This window comes from Convolutriloba macropyga, chromosome 7 (genome assembly GCF_964194025.1).
Source record: "Convolutriloba macropyga chromosome 7, txConMacr16.3, whole genome shotgun sequence".
Taxonomy (NCBI): Eukaryota; Metazoa; Xenacoelomorpha; order Acoela; family Convolutidae; genus Convolutriloba; species Convolutriloba macropyga.
In genome coordinates, this window is record NC_134474.1 from 17,129,064 (window position 1) to 17,151,351 (window position 22,288).

Genomic DNA, 22,288 nt, shown 5'->3' on the forward strand with positions numbered 1-22,288 from the left:
CATCAAGGATCTGCTGAAAGTTGCATTTTAGCACTGATTGTATTGTGTGTAGAATGTTCCCATGGAGCCCCATTTTGATCAGTTTTGTAAGCAGCAGGTTTCTATTCACGAAGTCGAAAGCTTTTTCGTAGTCAATGAAGCAGGCATAGTATTTGCCACTGCAGCTGATGTTATGCTTGATTGCTCTTTTTAAGTGCGAAACTGCGTCGATTGTTGACAGTTTGCGTCTAAAACCATATTGGCTTGGTGGTAAAATTTGATTTTTCTCGACCCATGATCGCAAACGCTGGTAAATGATACCCGTGAACAACTTGTACATGCAACATAATAGGCTAATGCCTCTGTAGGAACTTGGTTCTGCTTTGCTCCCTTTGCCTTTGTACAGTGGTTTAATATATGATAACTTCCAAATTCGGGGTACATTATGCTCCGCAAAGCAGAGGTTAAATAAATGGAATACGTATCTTTGCATTGGATGAAAACCTAATTTAATAGTAGTGTTGGTTATTCCATCTGGTCCCGCTGCTTTACCAGCTTTTAACTTTGAAGCTTCATCGGTAATTTCTTCCAGTGTTATTGGATCATTCAAATACCCGGTATATTTCCAGTTTGAAAAACAATAATCGTGGTTTCCTAAGGTTTGCTCGTCTAGAAGTTTATCCGATATTTCGCCCTCAGCTTTAAATAGACCTTCGAAATATGATTCCCAAACTGGAATTGTAATTCCAGATACTTTTGTTAAAACTCTCTTTGATTTCAGAATTTTCCAAAATTCTCGCCTTTCCGATTCCGCTTTTCTGATTATGAAACTTTTGCGATCTATTTCATGCATCATTTTGTGTTTTCTGCAAAGTTTCTTAAAGGCTCTTTTCATTTTAAAGTAATCAGAATCTGCTTTATGTCTCTGTCTGTATCCAGCTTTCAGCTGCTTATGCAATATGTACAGTTCTCTTTTGAACCATTTCGGTGATTTTCTTTCATGCATAACGGTTGCCGATTCTTGAATAGCCTTGGCGAATTCGTCATACGATGTGTCCAATGCGTTGCTATCGTGTGGATTTTGAACGCTTTTCATTCGTTCGTTCAATTATTCAATATCAAATTTATGCATTTGCTTCTTTCTGCTTTCAGCTATATCTTGTCTGTGTTTTAGATCAAAGCTGCAAGAAACCGTCTTGTGCTTTGTTAACAATGAATTGTTGATCTTTATCTCGTTAAAATGTTCTAGGAGTTCCTTGCTTACGAAAAATAAATCGATAACGCTTTTACCGTACTGAAACTCGTACGTTACCTCTTTAATATCGTTAACACAATGAAGATTCCAATTAATTAAAAATTCGCAAAGTGAGTTGCCTCTTTCGGATGAGTCAAGTCTGCAATTGAAGTCGCCGCCCAGGACCATACGTGCTTTGCCTTGACAGCATTGAAAAGCTTCGGTAAGTGCTTGATATATTGTGTCTAGATCTGTTTTTGGCGGAAAATATGCTACAATTATAATTAGGCTGAATTCTTTGATCTGCAATGCTAATAATTTATTGTTCTGATGGAGAACATTGCATGTAATTCTTAATTGTTTACTCAGTGCAATTGCTAAGCCGCTTTGCGGCCGCCCCTTCCCGCTTTTTATTGCCTTTGTGCAGAAGCATGTAAAACCAGGTATTTCGACTGAATTTATACTGAGAGTTTCTGTTAATAGCAAGATATTGTATGCGATTGCTTCACTTGTACACGTTGATAGTGTTCCTTTAGCACCTTCCATGTTCCATAAACAAATTGTTAGTCACGGTCCTCTGTTTTCAACGATTTGATTGCCTTTAATTTTGTGCTTGGTGGAAGGTTTCAGCAGTCTTTTCTCTTTTAATTCTGCCACCATTTTCTTTCTATTTTCTTGTTCGGTTTTTGTTAGATCGGGTTGTATAAATACGTACTTGAATTGTTCATTTTCTTTTAAGCATTTCGCTTTCTTTAGCAGGTCCCATTTCATTTTTTCTGTCTCGCACTTTATTCGAAGCAGCTGTTTGCCTTCTGTGTTTTGTTTGCCAATTCTTTGACATTCAAATTTCACGTTTACTTTCAGGGACTCGGCAATTTCAGAAACAAGACGATTGTCAGATGCTTCAAGGTTCTCGCTGTCTGGCTTAGTCCCGAGGAGAACCAGGTTCTTTGAGCGCTTTTTCTGTTCAAACTGTTCTTGGTTTACGCCGCTGACAACTTGGGCGAAGCTCAGCTTCGTTGGGACTGCATTAGAGCTGGACTGGTTTGTTTCTTTTATCTTATCTAATGACTGGTTTACTTCTTCTAGTTTTTCCGAGGCCTTCTCGTAGCTTTCTATTTGCTTCTTCAGCTTCTTTATTTCTTTGGCTGCACAGAAACCGCAAGTGAAATCTAGCAATTCCGTTTGTGCTTTCATTTCAAGAGTGTACACGCGAATATCAGTCCACATTCCGCAGTCATTTTGACATTCTACCGTTACTTGATAGCCTTTATTCGCCGGCATTTGCGCCTTGAGGACTGATAATTTCGAATAGTTTATGACGTTACTGTACCCGAGTTCAATTTCGGCCAATAAGATTGAACAATGTTTCGGATTAAGTGATTCCTAAAAGTGAGTCTTTACTTTCATTCCTATCTGTTATTCTCCATTACTTGTTGGGAATGACAAAATTTCGAATTAACTTGTTTCAGAATAATTTTAAATTAAAAAAAAACAATCAATTTTTGCATGAACTAATATAGTCTGTCCCATAAAGTTGAAATAATCGAACGTTCGAAAACAACGAAAACATGCAATTGAGCATCAATGTGGTCATTTGAATGTCAACGTTTTGTCCATTAAGCTTTCATTCATCAAATTTTTCTATGTGTTTTAAAAATTGAACTTTGAACTCTAACCTGTGGCGTTTGAAACGTTCGCTTATTTCAACTTTATGGGACGCGCTATACTTCAATGTGAACTCCTGCCCCCGGTACTCGTCGCGCGTATTTAGTTGCGGTTGCAACTTTTTGATCGCTTCTATTGTCATTGGATTTTTTTCAACCCCGCGACAATCATCGAGAATGTCCTATTCAATACTATGCGCCGTACCAAAAAAACATACACTATTAAGCAACTAGTATCACAGATCTCAGAAATAAAAGACAACATACGGCTGAAACAGGCTGAGAATACCTTGCCTATCTGATAGCACCTACCCTAGTGTTGTTTTGTGGGAGGGAAGGCTCTTGTACACCTAATTAATTGCTGTCAAACGAGGTTTGTGGCACTTATATTTGTCATCTTGTCTCTCCTGTGGCCGTACGTGCTCTTAGCTGTCCGTCTTGCTTGACTCTAATTAGCAGTGGCATTGAAATCCCATGCGGTGACTTCAAAATTGAAAAAAAAAAAAACAGGTTGAGAACATCAGATGACAACTTTTTCTATTATTAAAAATTACTTCATAACATCATTATTAAAAATCTGAAAGCTGGCGACGAACTCTGCAAAAGTACAGTATCAAAGATCTATCGGCACTATTTTGCAACCGCGTTCAATGTCAATGACAAATGCACGTGGCGTGTTGTATGTAGACGTGGAACTTGCAATTCTAGGAAAAGGTTAATTTGTGTGTGGTCTAACAAACGGGGTTCAGACCACCCGTGGGTGTAAGTGATACCCAGAATCTTCAATTACTACTACTGGTATTATGAGATCCACTGAAACTGTTTTGGAGACAGATTCATCATGTTCTACATTTGTCCTCAGAGTTACCTCACTCTTCTGATAATGTTGATCTTCATTCTGTTGATAAATTTGGCAATACGAATTTTGTAGTCATTCAACTGGCAGGTCCCCTGACCATTTATTCACCCGGTGTTGGGAAAGGGTTAAAAACATAATTTACTTGTTTTAATTATCACATGTTGAAGAACATCAGAACTATTTAAAATACAGAACCAAGACATCAGATGGATTTTTTAATTACTGAAAGTTAATACTAAATAGCAAGGATTCCTTGCTTTCGTGAGAAATGAGTTTGCTTTTTGACAACAATTATTCGATGCATAATGGTTTTAGTCAGTTTGAAAACATGTAAAGCATTGACGATGCTTGTTATTGCGAAAACATTTCTATTTTAAGTGACTATCTTCAATCATTTCTTGACTTTAACTCCGGTCGAAAATCTCGCCTCTGCGGTCTGCTAGATAGAAAATAGAAAAGAAGAATTTCTGTTTGAAATGATCTTAATTCAAATGACTGCTTTGGAATGATTATTATAAAAATGGATAGGTGTTTTAGAGATGGCTGGTATAAATAGCCCGAAGGATTTGAACCATAACATTAAATTAGAGAACACAATTTCGAATGAATCTTCGGACCGAACCGTCGCTCAGGAGCGTGAATCAATTGAAGACGACGATGATCTAATTGTAGTTTGGGATGAACTAGCTCCGTTAGCAAAAGAAAAGCGTGCATCACTTGCGATTTCCAATGACAACGGATCCAATAATTTCCAGGCACTCACTGACCAAGAAAACTCTCCTCTGAACCTTTTAAGTCAACCCCAAAAAATTGAGCAAGAGCCATCTCAGTGTTCGACATCAACTGGAAACCTTACTGAAGAGACGGGTGAGCAAAATCTGGAGCAACAAAATGATGCAGTCAAGGAGAGCCGAATCGATTCGGCATGCTCATCACGGAAAAGAGATTATCCCGAGGAAAAAGAGGTGTTCCCAGAACGTTGCATAGGTCATTATGCTAAAAAATTGCAAGACTTTGATCTGAGAAGCATATCTGACATGTATTCGACAAGTATGCAAAAAGTTGTAGTTTGCTTAGAAGTTCTGGACCAAACGAAAGCTGCCTTAACTGAAATCTCTGACGAACTGTCTGCGCAGCGAAGGCTAATAGACCAAGCTGCCGTGGCAAAAGATTTCAATGAAATTGTGGATGCCATAGATAAACACGACTGCGACGTCGAAAGTATGTTTGGGGATGAACCTTGTAACGATTTTCGCAAAAGCTGGGACATGTTTTTACATTGCCGGTCCCTACTTGCAGGCATATCAGAGCAGTCTTTCAACCTAGCTGCCGTGGAGCTTACGAAAGGCAAAACTAGCCGCAATCCTTCAAAGGAATGCAAAATATACTTCTACCCTACCAAGTTACAGAGAGGTACCACTACAGTGAAGTCAAACTGGAAGTCTAACAATTACACTATGGGACAGTTTGTGTTCAATGCAGGGATGTATTTCAACAAAACAACCGAAAGAGCAATAATCGTGATAGATTGCTCTCGGGATCCGAAAATCAAAACCCCTCTCAAATGGACGTTAAAATGTAAAGGAGTGTTGCTCATTCGAAACAAGATTGAATCGGAAAATGGTCAGTACTATTATACAGAAAAGAGCATTAAACATAACTTCCACGTCACATTCTGTCGAACTTCAAAAAAATCAACTTCGAGACAAATCTTCACTCACCATACTGGACTGACCTTGTCAGAGATTGTGAACCTTGATAAGGGATGGATTGACTTGCACACTAGAACAATGGATATTGAAGTCGATGTCAAGGCTGAATGAAAGAAAGCATTGTTTGAGACCCCCACCCACCCAAACCCTACGCTTATGTTAGTTTATATATAACACAATGTTGAACTAATGATGTCTTGTGCAATATAAGAGCTTGGGCTGAACATTTCAGCTAAATGCCGTTATTAAATGTTATACAAGGAGGGATTCCAGAAAATGGGATTGATTAGAATAGCAATGGTCGAAATTATTCGGTTGACTCAAACATTTCAATTTCTCTATTGAGATTAAGAAGACATTAAGACAAAATGAGAATTTTCTCAAATGACTTATTTCCTTACCATGTGATATTTTTGCTTACAGTATTATTGAAAGCGTTTCATTATTCTCTGTGTGATTTCTTTTAGTCGATGCTTATAGCCTTTCAAGGTCAATTTATGAACATTTATTTTAACCGCGTGATAGTTGATTTCTTCACGGGGCTGTGTTGTATTTCCAGACTACGGTTGCCTTTCGTTTATTCGGACAATTGGTATAAAACTTGATTCCAAATGAAGTTTTTACTTCTAAAATCTATACTAACTTGAGGCAAAATCTCCATTCATATTATTATTGTTAACGATGTATTGTTGATATCAATTGATAGAACACTGTAAAGTCATTCCATAGCTTAATGATTTCGATATGCGATTATAGAAGGTTAAAATTTTGGCTATTTTCTCAGTTTTTTTGGCTTCAGTGTTTGTAACCTGTGCTGTTCTAAGCTACGCTTGTTAACGAAGTACGATGCCTGGCTGGTTCGTTTAAAACTGTTTTGAGAGAAGTTGATTTCTCGTTTTTGCACAGGGTTAAGTTCATCTACCTTTATTGTCAGTAAAGGGAAAGTTTAAGTACCTTTATTGGCAGAGAAATAAAGGGAAAGTATTTGAAATCAAGAGTTTTGTTCGGGTTCCGCGTGAGTCCATTTGTTGCGCCAGAATACGCATATCGTTCCTACCTCACCACGCAATCTCTTGTAACTGAGAAGCCGTATAAAATGGTTTATGAGAGAAACACAAACAGGTGCTGTCACTAGAAACTCGTTTAGTTTGCCTACAATTGATAAATCAGCATAGGACCACAAACTGACTGCGTACCATTTGAGATCCAAAGCAGCGCACTTTAACATCTAAGTTGTCATCCAAACAAAGCAGATTGTTGTGAATGATAGAGTGTTAGAGCCTTTCAGCTCACTAGTCTCCAAGTATGCTATTCACAGAAACTGTTTCGGAGACTTATGGTGTGAAAAGAGGTTCTTATAGGTTGAAGACCCCCCCCCCCCCACTGTTGCCCTCATCAGCCCCCCCCCCCCCCGCGGCTAGCTAATGACGAAGCCAACCACTCGCAGGTCGTTTGAGAGCAATATGCCCGTGTCGCTAGTCGGTTATGTTATATATTTTATTGCAAGATTAATGAATATGACTTGCTACTGTTTTCTTCATTTTGTTTAGGGTGTTTTCGTCCTAACAATTTCGTCAATTTCGCCAGTTTTAAATTATATCGCAACGTAGACTATGCAACGTTTATGAAACAAATTTTAGCTCTTATTTTTAGCAATTATACTGAACGTCAAAATAAAGTTAGCATCCACTTTTTTCTACAAAAATTCATAATTTGACCTGTTATAACTCTAACTTGATAAGGTTTTGAAAATAATTTTAGCACCGACGCTTACCTACACCTAGTGGTCTTGACGACCTATGACACAAAAGATGATACGGAATGACAACTTTCCAGTTATCCCAATTTAAAAATGATCAACTCCATACAGGTATCACTGAAAAGAATGTCACACAATCTTGCGTTCAACGTAAATGCAAACTCAATCATAGTTGAACAAACGTCAAAATATATAACACAATCTTGCGACCTATGACACAAAAGATGATACGGAATGACAACTTTCCAGTTATCCCAATTTAAAAATGATCAACTCCATACAGGTATCACTGAAAAGAATGTCACACAATCTTGCGTTCAACGTAAATGCAAACTCAATCATAGTTGAACAAACGTCAAAATATATAACAATTTCAAACAATATTTTAAAAATAAACGTGTGTGAAGTTCATCAATTTTGCACCAGTATGTAATTAGTCGGCATTCCATATTGCTCTCCACAACGCTCAAATTGCAAACTTAAATAAGTAAAATCTGTTTTTGATGTAAAATCTATAATTTTATTATTTAGGTGTTCTGTATGAGTTGACTTGGTGGAACCGGTAGTTGATGAGAACCGGTAGAACTTTTGTTTCTCTAAGTAAAAAGTGACAAGTTTTTAGGGAGAAAATCTGCATGAAAGTTTCCATTTTTCCATAAGTAGCAGTGCTTAGCAAATTTATTTCTACTTCAATTCCGTTTAGCCTGATAAGGAGCGTAAATCCACGTTGCAGAAATTTGTTTATGAGGGTGTAGGACTGGTCATGTTTAACAGCTTTTACGTGGAGCTCAACTTGCTGAGCACTGCTACTCCCGGAAAACTGGCAGAATTCTATCTGAGTTGTCTCCGTAAGTACTTTAGTCTTTTCTGGATTTTTTTTTTGGAAAATTAATTTCTTTTTCACTCGACCCATAAAATAATTATGAAAGCTTAGTAATAATTGCTTAAAACATGGAGTTTATTATATCTTTTTACGATTTGAACTCTTACTTTTGTTAACGATTTTATCTCAGTTTTATTGGTAGGCGAAACTATATGACATGAGTTCGTCTGCTTTCTCGAAATGTGATTGCAATTTGGTATATCATGCTTAGATTGACTTTTTGCTCCGTTAAATTGAGGGTGTCGTCTTACTTTTTTGATGTTCCTTTAAAATTAGTCCTGTTGGTTTGATTTTCGTAAACTGACTTTTTGTCTGATGGTTTTTTCGTCTGACCATTTGACTCTCCAAATCACATTAAACATTTAAAGCTCCGAGGGCATTAAGCTTTTCTCTTACAGATTTACTAGTCTGTCAGTTCACCAATCAACAAAGGTGATGCAAATACATAAAATCATGTCACCCCTTGGAGCCCCCACGACCGTCAACCCCCTCCGCACGCCTTAATTGAGCCCTTTCTTGTTTTTCTCTAAGCTTAAGCTAACTTCCCTCAACCCCAGCTAGCTACTGACGACGGCAAACCAATGAGAGCATATCAACCGACCTTGGTTTGTAATGTTAGCACTTTTATTTTAGATCTCTTTGGCGTATTTTCAAGTCATATGTTGCAGATTCTCCTAGTATTGTCTGTGGTTCATGTTGCACTTAATTGAAACTCGCACAATAAATCAGCTGATTAGAAGTGCTTACTTTCTATACGTGTAAGAATTTTGTGAGCAAGACATTAACTGAACAAAAGTTAAAGCACTCACGTGCACATTTTAAAATGACGAGAGTCGGCAGTGCCAGAAGTCGAAATTCCAGAAGTTGCTACTTAGCCAGAAGTTGATTTTCGTCGTCATTAAAGGTGCGAGTTTCGTGTTTTCAGCATGGTTACGTGACTCGGCGGAAATTCTGACTTGATATCCCGAACCGCTTCGCGGTTCTCAATAAACGCCAGAAGGTTTCAGTGACTTCAAGCAGAGTCACGTAACGATTACAGAAGAATCTTGATGCATAAAATTACGTAAAAGCGTGAAAAGTGCGTAATTTGTTCTTTGTTATGAAAATAGGTCAATTTGCTTATATTTTTTGATTGCTCTCGAACGAAGTTTAGCAATTATATTGTCCTGCGGTCTTTTTATGCGATTTTTTGTTTAACCAATTTTTTCTGAACAAACAGGTTGGATAGGTAGCGCTTGGAGGGAATTAAGTTCCCTTAGAGCCTATCGGCTTACTAGACTCTATGCGATTCACCGAAACTGTTTTGGAGACGTTGTGAATTTACGGTGTGAAGGGTGGTCCTCAGTTTTTGTTAACTCCTCGCTCCACTCCTCCCCCCCCCCCCACTTCACCCATTCCCTACCCCTACATATTCTCCACTCGCAACCTCGCGATTGACCCCCGCCGCTCTCATCCCACTCTTTCAATTAAGCTGCAGCTAGCCTCCTTAAACGCTAGCTGGCTACTGACAAAGCCAACTGATAGCGAGTCGTTTTTTTTTATTTCCAATCAGTTTTGAGATGTTGTCCTCAGTACTTATTGTACTTAATAATCATTTTCTTTGAGACCATGATATTTGAAACAATGGATAGATATTATATTTTATACGGACTTCATAATCTTTTAATCTTTGCCTCTTTATTTCTGAAGTAGATCTGGACAGAGCTGTCTTTTTCTTATTCTGAAATACTGTCTTTCTATATCCTTTTAAATGGATAAGTGCTTTGAAAAAAAATGTTTTTTAATCAATTTTTTTTATCTTAAAACATCTATTTCAAACAGATTTAAAAAGGTAAAAATGGTTTTATAATGGTTTTTTTTAGGTTGCTGAAACTTCTGATTCTTTATTGACAAAATAGTTTCGGGCTATCTATTTAGCTAAGTTTTTGTTTGACAGTTTTGACTTCTCGAGTGACTTTACGCCCATGAGCTTTGCGTGATCTAATTTCACTCATTCAGAAGTTTCAGCGGCTCAACTCATGACTTCATTACTAAATGTCAGTCTTGGTGATTGTTTAAAATTTTATCAGTGGTATATAGTAACCTCTAATGACGTCACATCTAATGAAGCCCCCCCCCTTAGTGAATTTGGACAGTTTTGATAATTCCAAGAACCAGCTCACACCTTATCATTTTCCGTGTTTTTCGACTTAATTGTGGTAAAATAAAGCAGATACAGAGGCAAATGTTTATGCAATAGTGTCTACCTAATGATATCATGTTAATAGTTACATATGTGGGAACTTTATGCCCCTCAGAGCAGCATGCGATCCTTCTTGTTAAACGTCCGTTGACAAAATAAGCTCTCAACGCATGTCTGAAAAAATAGGTTGCAGTTTCCTGTTTATTTTTTAAAAAATGTTCTGTTAGTGCAAAAAATAATTGATAAATTTTGGATTGACGCTTTTTTAATGCTTTCATCTCGAAATCAGCGCTCAACGCTTGTCTGTAAAAATGTTCAGCCTGCAGATTTTGAATTTTTTTCAATTAAAAAAAGTGTTTCTCTTTCAAAAGTAGTTGTGATTGTTGGATTAAAATGGTTTTAATGCTAAAACTGACCACAATTTTTACAACTTTGTAACGTATTTTGAAAATTGTTCAAAAGAGAAAGTAATATTGATCATTTAGTCCCCAGAATAGTCCCACCAAACCAAAGTGATTCGCAAGATTACCGTGCATACTTTCGCTACAATATCATGTTTCAGCTCACTTTCGTTTTATAAAGATTCACAGTGCAAAGGACTAATTCCAAAATTTTGTTGGTCTGATTTTTGGGAAAAAATTTTACAAGAATGTTGTGCTTATATAAATTTTCCGGTTTCGCTGTTACTTTATTTTGAGCCAAATCGTTTGTTTATGAAATAATTGTCCGTATAATATTTGGAACCATAATATTGTTTCTTTTTATTAATACTTTCAGCTTTGTTATTGGCATAGATTAGTTTTTGATTTTGAAGTTGCAGTCAAATCGGCAAAAATGCTTATAAAGAATTGAAAGAGAAGTACGATATTTGGAACCATAATATTGTGTTTCTTTTTTAATACTTTCAGTTTTGTTATTGGTACCGATTAGTTTCTGATTTTGAAGAAAATTGCACTCAGCTCGGCAAAAATGCTTGTGAAGAATTGAATGACAGTTTTAAAGTCCTGAAGTTATATTTGTTTTATGAATACTTGTCAATTAGGATTTTCTCGTTTCTTTGTATGTTTGGCTTATCTTTGTTTTGCGTGCTTTGTGCTTTAAAAATCAAATATTCCGTGTTTTTTGAGGTTCTGAAAATGTGAAACAAAGATAGGATGAATAATGGAACGGATTAAATCCATGAGTGTCAAAGAATTGTGACAAATTTGCGTTTGGAGCCTCGTTTTTAATTGCTCTCGAAAGAAGTTTGATTCAATTATTGAATACGTGTCGGTCTTTTTACGAATCGGAGAGGAGTAATAACATTACCCAGGTTACTTTTTTAGCGAAAGAAAGTTTTTTCCATGACTTCCCGACTTCTCGAATATTTAAACGATTATTTCTTCCTCTGTTTTTGAACGTTGCTTTAACAGTAGCAGTTTGAAATGAAGAGTAATTAGGAATTGCTGGTAATATTCAAGGTCAGAAAGGTGGTCGTTGTGATAGTTTTGATCCCAATTTAAGTACCTCCTACCGATCTAATTTACAGACCAACCGCCTAAATATCAAACCCTTTGCCTGCCCCCTCACCACTTACCCTGCTGCCAACACCATCACAACCACCCCACACATACCTAACACCCTATCAACTCCCCCCAGCACCTACCGACGTCACCCTCACAGTTACCTAATACTCCCGCGCCACCTAACCCCTGGACAACTGTCTGCCCCCTGTCTACCTTGTCAAACCCCCTCCACCTACCTAACCCTCTGACGCTCCGCTTTTCTACTCTGCCCGCAACTACCCACATTCCTAACTAAAAGTTAATTGTTTCTTACTATTTATTGCTTTTTCTTTTTTATTTCTGTTATAGGCAGGGATAGCTTAGTTTTTGTACGACTCGGTGTGTAGTTTCCGGTTATCTTTTTAGCTAAGTTTTTGTTTGACAGTTTTGACTTCTCGAGTGACTTTACGCCCATGAGCTTTGCGTGATCTAATTTCACTCATTCAGAAGTTTCAGCGGCTCAACTCATGACTTCATTACTAAATGTCAGTCTTGGTGATTGTTTAAAATTTTATCAGTGGTATATAGTAACCTCTAATGACGTCACATCTAATGAAGCCCCCCCCATTAGTGAATTTGGACAGTTTTGATAATTCCAAGAACCAGCTCACACCTTATCATTTTCCGTGTTTTTCGACTTAATTGTGGTAAAATAAAGCAGATACAGAGGCAAATGTTTATGCAATAGTGTCTACCTAATGATATCATGTTAATAGTTACATATGTGGGAACTTTATGCCCCTCAGAGCAGCATGCGATCCTTCTTGTTAAACGTCCGTTGACAAAATAAGCTCTCAACGCATGTCTGAAAAAATAGGTTGCAGTTTCCTGTTTATTTTTTAAAAAATGTTCTGTTAGTGCAAAAAATAATTGATAAATTTTGGATTGACGCTTTTTTAATGCTTTCATCTCGAAATCAGCGCTCAACGCTTGTCTGTAAAAATGTTCAGCCTGCAGATTTTGAATTTTTTTCAATTAAAAAAAGTGTTTCTCTTTCAAAAGTAGTTGTGATTGTTGGATTAAAATGGTTTTAATGCTAAAACTGACCCCAATTTTTAGAACTTTGTAACGTATTTCGAAAATTGTTCAAAAAGAGACAGTAATATTGATCATTTAGTCCCCGGAATAGTCCCACCAAACCAAAGTGATTCGGAAGGTTACCGTGCATACTTTCGCTACAATGTCGGGTTTCACCTAACTTTCGTTTTGTAAAGATTCACAGTGCAAAGGACTAATTCAAAATTTACAGGCGTTTGGTTACCACTGGTTTTTGTTGGTCTGATATTTGGAAAAAAAATTACAAGATTGTTGTGCTTATATAAATTTTTCCGTTTCGCTGTCACTTTATTTTGAGCCAAATGGTTTGTTTATGAAATCATTGTCGGTATAATATTTGGAACCATATTATTGTTTCTTTTTAATAATACTTTCAGCTTTGTTATTGGTCTCGATTAGTTTTTGTTTTTGAAGTTGCAGTCAGCTCGGCAAAAACTGCTTATGAAGAATTGAATGAGAAGCACGATATTTGGAAGCATAATATTGTGTTTCTTTTCTATAATACTTTCAGTTTTGTTATTGGTACCGATTAGTTTCTGATTTTAAAGAAACTTGCAGTCAGCTCGGCAAAAATGCTTGTGAAGAATTGAATGACAGTTTTAAAATCCTGAAGTTAATTTTGTTTTATGAATACCTGTCAATTAGGATTTTCTCGTTTCTTCGTATGTTTGGCTTATCTTTGTATCGAGTGGTTTGTGCTTTAAAAATCAAATATTCCGTTTTTGAGTTTCTGAAAATGTGAAAAAGATAGGATGAGTAATGGAATGCATTAAATCCCTGAGTGTCAAAGAATTGTGACAAATTTGCGTTTGCTCGTTTTAAATTACTCTCGAAAGAAGTTTGGATCAAATATTGAATACGTGTCGGCCTTTTTACGACTCGGAGGGAAGTAATGACATAATGCAGGTAACTTTTTTAGCGAAAGAAAGTTTTTTCCATGACTTGAGTTTTGACTTCTCGAATATTTAAACGAATATTTCTTCCTCTGTTTTTGAACGCTGCTTTAACAGTAGCAGTTTGAAATGTGGAGTAATTAGGAATTGCTGGTAATATTCAAGGTGGTCGTTGTGATAGTTTTGATCCCAATTTAAGTACCTCTTACCGGTCTAAATTACAGACCATACAGACCAACCGCCTAAATACCAAATTCCTTGCCTGCCCCCTCACCACCTACTCTGCCACCACCAGCATCACAACCACCCCACACCTACCTAACACCCTCCCTACCTCCCCCCCCCCCCGCCCCCCCCCCCAGCACCTACCGGCATCACCGTCACAGGTACCTAATACCCCCGCACCACCTAAACCTTGGACAACTGTCTACCCACTGTCTACCTTGTCAAACCCCCTCCACCTACCTAACCCTCTCACGCTTCGCCTTTCTACTCTGCCCGCAGCTACCCGCACTCCTAACTAAAAATTTGTTGTTTCTTACTATTTATTGCTTTTTGTTCTTTTTTGATATTTCTGTTATAGGTAGGGATAGCTTAGTTTTTATTGTACGACTCTGTGAGTAGTTTCGGGCTATCTATTTAGCAAAGTTTTTGCTTGACAGTTTTGACTTCTGGAGTGACTTTACGCCCTTGAGTTTTGCGTGATCTAATTTCACTCATTCAGAAGTTTCAGCGACTGAATTCATGACTTCATTACTAAAAGTCAGTCTTGGTGTTTCTTTTTAAAATTTTATCAGTGGTATATAGTAACCTCCAATGACGTCACCTCTAATGAAGCCCCCCCCTCCCCTTAGTGAATTTGGACATTTCTGATAATTCCAAGAACCAGCTCACACCTCATCATTTTCCGTGTTTTTCGACTTAATTGTGGCAAAATAAAGCAGATACAGAGGCAAATGTTTCCGCAATAGTCTGTCTACCTAATGATATTATGGTAATAGTTACATATATGGGAACTGTATGCCCCGCAGAGCAGCATTCGATCCTTCTTGTTAAACGTCTCTGAACATTCTGAAACTTTCCGATGTTGATAATGTGACTTCAATTTAATTAAGGGTATCCCAATTTTTGCGTAGAGAAGTGAATTGATACAAGCGGGTGTAACAATGAATAAATAAGCCGATACTAGGGTTTCCCAGGAATTCGTGGTGAAGCCAAGCGTGCACGACTAACTTCTCAAACCCTTAAAGTATTGAGCCGTTATAGCAGATAGAGATACTGAGATGGAAACTGTTTCCTTCCACGTATTGAATATGAACGCGTAATTGACGCTTTGGTACAACTATATAGAAATTGATTTTATAAACTATAAATGATATAGTAACTAAAAATGAAATATTGAATATAATTATGAAGTATAATTATCAAATATAGACAAAAGATATATTGAAACATAATTGTATATTAGCAATGTAAAAAGGTAATTATAAAACAATAAAATAAAGCATAAATATAAATTTTAATTGATACACGATTATAATTTGACAGATACAATGTTATAAAATAAATGGGTTTTTTGTTGTCAGTGCGTTCCAATTCAATGAGTACGTATTTTAAGCATGCATGCTATTATGGATAGTATCGTGCTTCATATTAAAAAAGAAACAATTTCCTGGACAATTTGGATATTGTAATTAATCCTAGCAAGTTTGGTATTCCTAGCTCTTATCAGGCTCTATAAACCATTATCATCTCAACACTATTACGTGGATCACAAGATTATCAACATCAGTTTCTCTTCGGTCAAAAGAAACAGCTACCAGATATGATTACGAAAGTGGCGACAACGTTAATATTTTTCGTCTTTTGTCCGTGAATAATCTCCTTACGCCAAATGGTTTCATTACCATTACAAAACGCTCAAAGGCCATTATTAGCATGAATGGGACGTGAACATACTCGTTGACGCGATGTAAGGTTTCAAACCATCTCGTTTATGTATTGCTCAGTTTCAATTTCGCCAGTAAATCTCCTCGGAAGAAACGTGCCATGTAGTTATCAAATTGAACCAATGGAAATGCGATAGCGTCAGATATGAAATCAATGAGGGAGAGAATCGCTATCGGGTAGAACTTCCAATGTCGAAGTTCATCGTTAAGAACAATCGTAATGAAGATGATAAAGCTCAGTATAGCAGGCACTATTGCCAATAACACCTTAACACTTTTCACTATGGAACTTGTTTTAACACTTCAACACTAAATCATTTATAGGTCGAACGCTCGTTTTGAATTTTTACGGAAGCAAACAGCACTAGACTTGAAATAAATATGTAAAATCATTATGCCATATACCTTTGTTGCCATTATAAAAAGTACAAACGTCTTTGTTGTTCAAAATAAACCGCTTTTTTCGTAATTTCATTTCTCAACTAGGCTTAAAATCTAATTCATATGAGGTGTAATTGTAAGTTGCTAAATAGGTGGTGGGCCCTCACTTTGGCACGATCTAATTACTGCATACCGCAGGTATTTAGTCTGACAGACCTTCGAGGGGATATACGCGGGTTCACTCTGATTAGTTATCAGTCAGAAGGTCACCATTAGACTCTGGCTTTAGAGCTGGTGTTCGCCGGGGGCCCTCGACCCGGGTGGAGAAGTTTTCGAGCTTGAGAGCCTCCAGTGTCTCTACCACGCTTTGCTTGGTTTCCTGTATATGATCAGGCATGCAATATAGTACATTGATTTTGTAGACTTTTCCTGACAATATAAGTCTTTTGAGCAGAGCGGTCAACTAATTTTATCTCTGCTATCAGTTTCACTTGCTTCCATATCATTAGGAAAGAAAACCACCTGGGCTGGGGAGACCTCTTTTGTGGTTGAGCGTTCTGATTCCAAAGTGGCATCAATCGAGGCTGCGCTACCCTAATTTAAGATTGTGCACTGTTGGTGGACACTTCTCGTGTTCCTTGTCCACCATCCTACTGTACTGTAGGTCTTATAGCACCCGGTCAATTGACATTGATAGGGCGGGTTTTTGTCACACTATGTTGATAAGTAGAGTTACAAGTCAGAGCATGGTCATGCCTCTTATGACGCTGCATTTCGTTATTTATTCTTGCTACCATTAACGTTTTCAATTTCAGTGACTTCTAATGCTTTGCGGTTAAAGTTTGTGTGCATGACGTAATTTGTTCTGCCTTCAGTTCAAATTCGTGACTTAACTCATTCAAAAATTGCTAAACTCACTTAATCATTGAGAGCTTTTGCCGGAACTCCTAAGGACCACTCAGATCTTCTTTCTCTCTCGCACCCTGAATTATATTTGAGTGGCCAGATAGCCATCAGGGTGCTCCTGCCTTTTCTGAACCCAAATTGGAATTTGTCGATATCTATGTGAATTTTAGTGTTCAATCCTTCTTTCAGAATTTTGCAGAGCTATTTACTTTCGAATTCTAGCATGCACAGCAATCTGTAATTATTAGGGTCTAGCTTTTCACCCTTCTTGAACAAGTTTACCACATTGGCGTTTTTTGTATCCTTGTGGAACTTGTTCTTTTATCCCTGAGTGCTTTGAGGAATAGTTTCAAGGTGCAAAATGATACTAAATAGGTGCTGATTTAGACACTGAATAACGGCAATTAATATAGACATTTTAAATTTGAAGAGAATAAGTAGGATTGGATTATCTTTTTAATAGCCGCGAAGCGATAGAGGCTACTATTGGGGACATCGTGATTCTTTACAATCTAAGAAATGGATTGTATTGGTGTCTTTTTTTAAGATATTTAAGAATATCACACTTTTTTAATACTTTGATCTTCAAGAACGGGATAAGCAGTTGAGCCCAGTGGGCATTATGATTCTATAGAGTCCTCAAGCTGCCTTGAGTAGTCCTTTAAGTGCTTAGTGCTTAGGTTAGAAGGTTGTTTTTAGTTTTCGAGTCCATATTGGCTCAACTTTTCAACTTTTTTGTCAGTTATTTGTTTAAGTGCGCTTGAATTGCGTTTTTCAATGTTGATGAAGGCCTTTTGCAAGATATAATATCTATTTATGGCCATTTCATCAGCTATATGTTTTGGTAATTCAAACAGTTACAAAAAATGATACTAGCTTTCACAATTTTTATCAAGTTTTTGAAAATGTTTGTAATTTTTTGAGGTTAACCAGCGTCAAGGGCTATAAAATTGTTTTGAGGTTTTGATAATAATTTATTGTATAGCTTTTATTGGCAACGGAACTGTTTTCAACATTTTAATGTCACGAATTTTTGCAAATTTTTGAAAGAATGAGTTATGTAGAGTTGTCATTTTTCGAGTGATTTCTTTTTCAGGGACCAGAAAACTTCCTCTTGCGTCTAAAAATAAGTTTCTGCATAGTTTTTAGTTGAATTGATTTTGTTTTCATGATTTAAATATCACGAATTTTAGCCTTTTTTAAAATAGTTTCTAATTTTCAATTTTTTCAAAATAATTGTTTTCTATTCATTTTTTGTCTCAGTGTTCAGATAAGCTCCTCTAGCTTTTCAGCCTTCTTGAACAAGTTTAGCACATTGGCGTTTTTGTACCTTTGGAGCTTGTTCTTTTATCCCTGAGTGCTTTGAGGAATAGTTTCAAGGTGCTAAATAATACTAAATAGGTGCTGGTTTAGACACTGAATAACGGCAAATAATATGGACATTTTAAATTTGAAGAGAATAAGCAAGATTGGATTATCTTTTAAATAGCCGCGAAGCGTAACTATGTTTGAATTACCTACATGTTTTGGTAATTCAAACATAGTTACGAAAAATGATACTAGCTTTCACATTTTTTATCAAGTTTTTGAAAATTTTTGTAATTTTTTGAGGTTAACCAGCATCAAGGGCTATAAAACTGTTTTTAGGTTTTGATAATAATTTATTGCATAGCTTTTATTGGCAATGGAACTGTTTTCAACAATTTAATGTCACAAATTTTCGCAAATTTTTGAAAATGAATTATATAGAGTTGTCATTTTTCGTGTGTTTCCTTCCTCAGGGACCAGAAAACTTCCTCTTGCGTCTGAAAATCAGTTTCTGCATACTTCTTAGTTGAATTGATTTTGTTTTCATGATTTAAATATCACGAATTTTAGCCTTTTTTAAAATAGTTTCTATTTTTCAGTTTTTTCAAAATAATTGTTTTCTATTCGTTTTTTTTGTCTCAGTGTTGAAGTAAGCTCCTCTAGTCTTTGCTTGTTTGTTTTTGCATGGTTGCTGTGGGCAATGAAATGGTTATCATTTTCTAATATGACAAATTTTTGCAAATTTTAGAGTCTGATTTTTCAAAATTTCTGTCATATTCCTAGTTTGTCGATCTTTAGGAGCCAATGGAACTTTTTAAGGCTTCAAATTGGGTTATTGAATAGCCTCTGGAGAGAATGTACTGATTCTGAAGAGAGTAAGGAAAATCTGAGCACCATTTCATTAAAAAGTGCAATTGTTTTCAAATGTTTCAAGTCATTTTTAAGTTTATCAATCGTTACGGGCCAATGCAATTTTCTTACGTCCTGCAGATAAGGTTATTCACAGATTTCACAGAAAAAAAATTGTATTAAAAGTTTTGTTATTGTGAAATTCAGGAAACATTCTTTAAATTTTGCTATTTTCATTTTTTAGTTATTTGCCATGTTTTTCGTTTTTGTTGGCTTTAATGACTAATAAACCTCTTTCAAGGCTTATGCTTGGGTTAATGGGTATGTTTAATGGGATCAAACTTGGCCTTCAGGTTAATATCTTCAATTTTATTAGAAATGGTTATATATTTGTTTAGTTTGTTTGATTTTAGTTTAACTTTTGAGATTTTTTTTTTGGCTAGCGTTAACTCATCTCCTGGTCAGGTACAGTATTTCTATGTTGTTCATTCGATTCGGTGGTTTGTATTTCAGGTTTGCTATGTTTTTTTAATTCGTCGTCGCCATCGATGATTCTTGCGACCATTGACATTTTCAATTTTAATGACTTCTAATGCTTTGCAGTGAAAATTTGTGTGCGTGACGTTATTTGTTCTGCCTTCATATCAATTGCGTGACTTAACTCATTCAAAAACTGCTAAACTCTCTGAATGAACTTCAAATTTTATGATCATTTACTAGTTAAAGATCAATAGTGTGCATCTAAGTATTGCCAAACGTATTAATGCTTTTTCCTTATAGAACGTATGTGTCTCATAAAAGTGACAGTCCGACTCTAAACCAAAAAGTCTAGTGGTCTATTTAAGGACAGGCGTTCAATCTGTCTATCTTATCTCCTTAATTGTTTCAATTCCATGGAAGGCCACAAGCGTCTATCATGGCTATTTTCCGGCTATGTTTTAGTTATCTACCTCGCCCTCACAATTTGCAAAAAATGTTATCAAACAACTGTAACAGTAATAATCTTGTTTTACAGGCAATTTGCTACATTTTCAGTTTGATTTTTTGGCCTCTGGGTTCTTTTCTGTCTGCTTTGAACTGTCATTCATTATTTAAGCTGCGGGTCTGAACTGGCAGCTGTTTTCTTGTATAGATCAAATCAAAAGTGCGCCGGGAATATTTATCTGCTCTCGAACAAAGTTGAAAGTAGATATTGTAGTTATATGTTTCTTTTGATTACTCTAAATATTACGCCGTTGTTAGTTACCATGCGACTGGAAATGAAACAACAAATTATCCATATTGTGTTAGTTTTGACTGGTTTTCGTAATTAGGCTTATTCGTGCTTCTTAATAATTCGATCGAAAGATTAGTCTCTATAATGATAGTAAAACCTGGTAACGAAGATTAATTTGAACTAATTTACAGTAGCGAGTATTCAAAATTCGATGTTCTGAGTTTATCTCGTTTCTTTTTTGATTACGTTTTTTTATGTTGCTCCGTTCTTTTGAATTGCTTCTCAGGGCAGGGCAACTCTTGTGTGAAAAAGTTTTCAGCACGATGACTGCAGACAGAAACTAGTTAAGTCTAAAATTTTCCAATCTTGAAAAGGCGGCAAAATTAGTTAATTCGAAACACTTGTTTGACGAAGTGGGAAAATTATGCGGCTATTAATAACTGATTTCGGGCATTTTACTGGAGGTCTAGAAAGGTTAATCATAGGAGTAGGTGCTCTCCTAGATGGAAAAGTGAAGTCTTCATTTGAAAATTATTTAATAAAGTAGTTTTCTTCGTTTTGGACGCTATGATACAAATAGTTTTACGAATTAAATGGTAGATCACAGAGGGTTGATAATGGTGGTTAGATATTCCAGCAAACTTTTTCCGAAAAAAATAAGGTTCCATCGTTCAAATGCTGAACGTAATGCAAAACCTCCGTTTGATCTCTTTAAGATATGCTCCAATAAGTGGTCTATTAAAGTATGCTTGTTTTAAGATTTGTTCTGGTCAACAAGAAAAACATCGTATCGTATTGTTTCCAACCAAATGTACCGAATATTTTTGAGAACGGGAAAAAATGCTTTTTTTTTCCAAAGTGGATGTAGTTTTTTAGATCAAAAGAGCCAGAGCGATATAGCTCCAGCATGAAATCATGGTCCGTTTGAGATTTTCTCCACTTTACTCGATCGATAGCCGGAGAAAAACATGAAATAAAAATTCCACTTCGATGTATAGCCGAGGAAAACATGAATGAAATGAAATCAATAACTTCTTGTTCCTGTTAAATAGTTAAAATAAAATTTATCAACTTGTCAACTAATCTAAACATTGTTCTGCCAGTTGGACAACGCGTGGAAAGTAACTTCATGAAAACTGGAAAGAAGTGTTTTTACTTTTTGTATCAATTACTCAAAGGGAAGCATCAGCAACTTTTCATACGCTCTCTATGGAACGTGAATCTTGTTAAAATTTAGAAATTGGTTGACAAAAATGCTCATTGCTTTCTCCAAAACAGTGATTCGACACAACTTATTCAGCTTATTTTAAGCGTATTAAGTGTATGTTTTAACACACTTATATGAAGCGTGAAAGCAAAATTCTAGAAGTTCAAGTCGTGTTTTCCATCAAATGGAATATTTGAAAATTTCTCTTTCAGGCACTATTCTGGTTTGCGCGAGCTTTTCAATGATACAACTTGCAAAACACTCCTTGAGAAAGAATTATGGACTTGGCCAAAATAGACGTCGATTGGCTAAGATTCACTGAACAAAAAGCCAGAGAAGCATTAAGCTAGCCTTCAAACCAATTCCGAGGGATGGAACATTTCTATTACCTCGAATTGAAATAAATCGTGCTGAGTTGTAAAAAAATTTAAAAGAATGTTTGAAAAACTGAAAAGCGTTAGAATTGTTTTCATTGGCTTAATTCTTCCAATCTTGACTCTTTCAAGCTTCAATTTAACAATCTGTGACTATTGATTAACTCTTTTACTTGGGGCACAGCAAATGTTGACGGCTGTAATCATTTTTTTCTAATGCAAAATTTTCGCTTGACGGTTTTGACTTTTCGAGTGACTTTTACACCCTTTACTTTTCGCGTTTCGCGTGATCTAAAATTCTCTCTCAATCACAATTTCAAGCAGCTGAAC

At 36.3% G+C, this 22,288-nt stretch overlaps 1 protein-coding gene across 4 annotated transcripts in view; it reads right to left on the minus strand.

Annotated features, from left to right (window-relative positions):
* Positions 1-22,288, minus strand: part of LOC142342653 (dual specificity calcium/calmodulin-dependent 3',5'-cyclic nucleotide phosphodiesterase 1A-like) — a 339,291-nt gene that overhangs the window by 224,279 nt on the left and 92,724 nt on the right. The window lies entirely within an intron of this gene.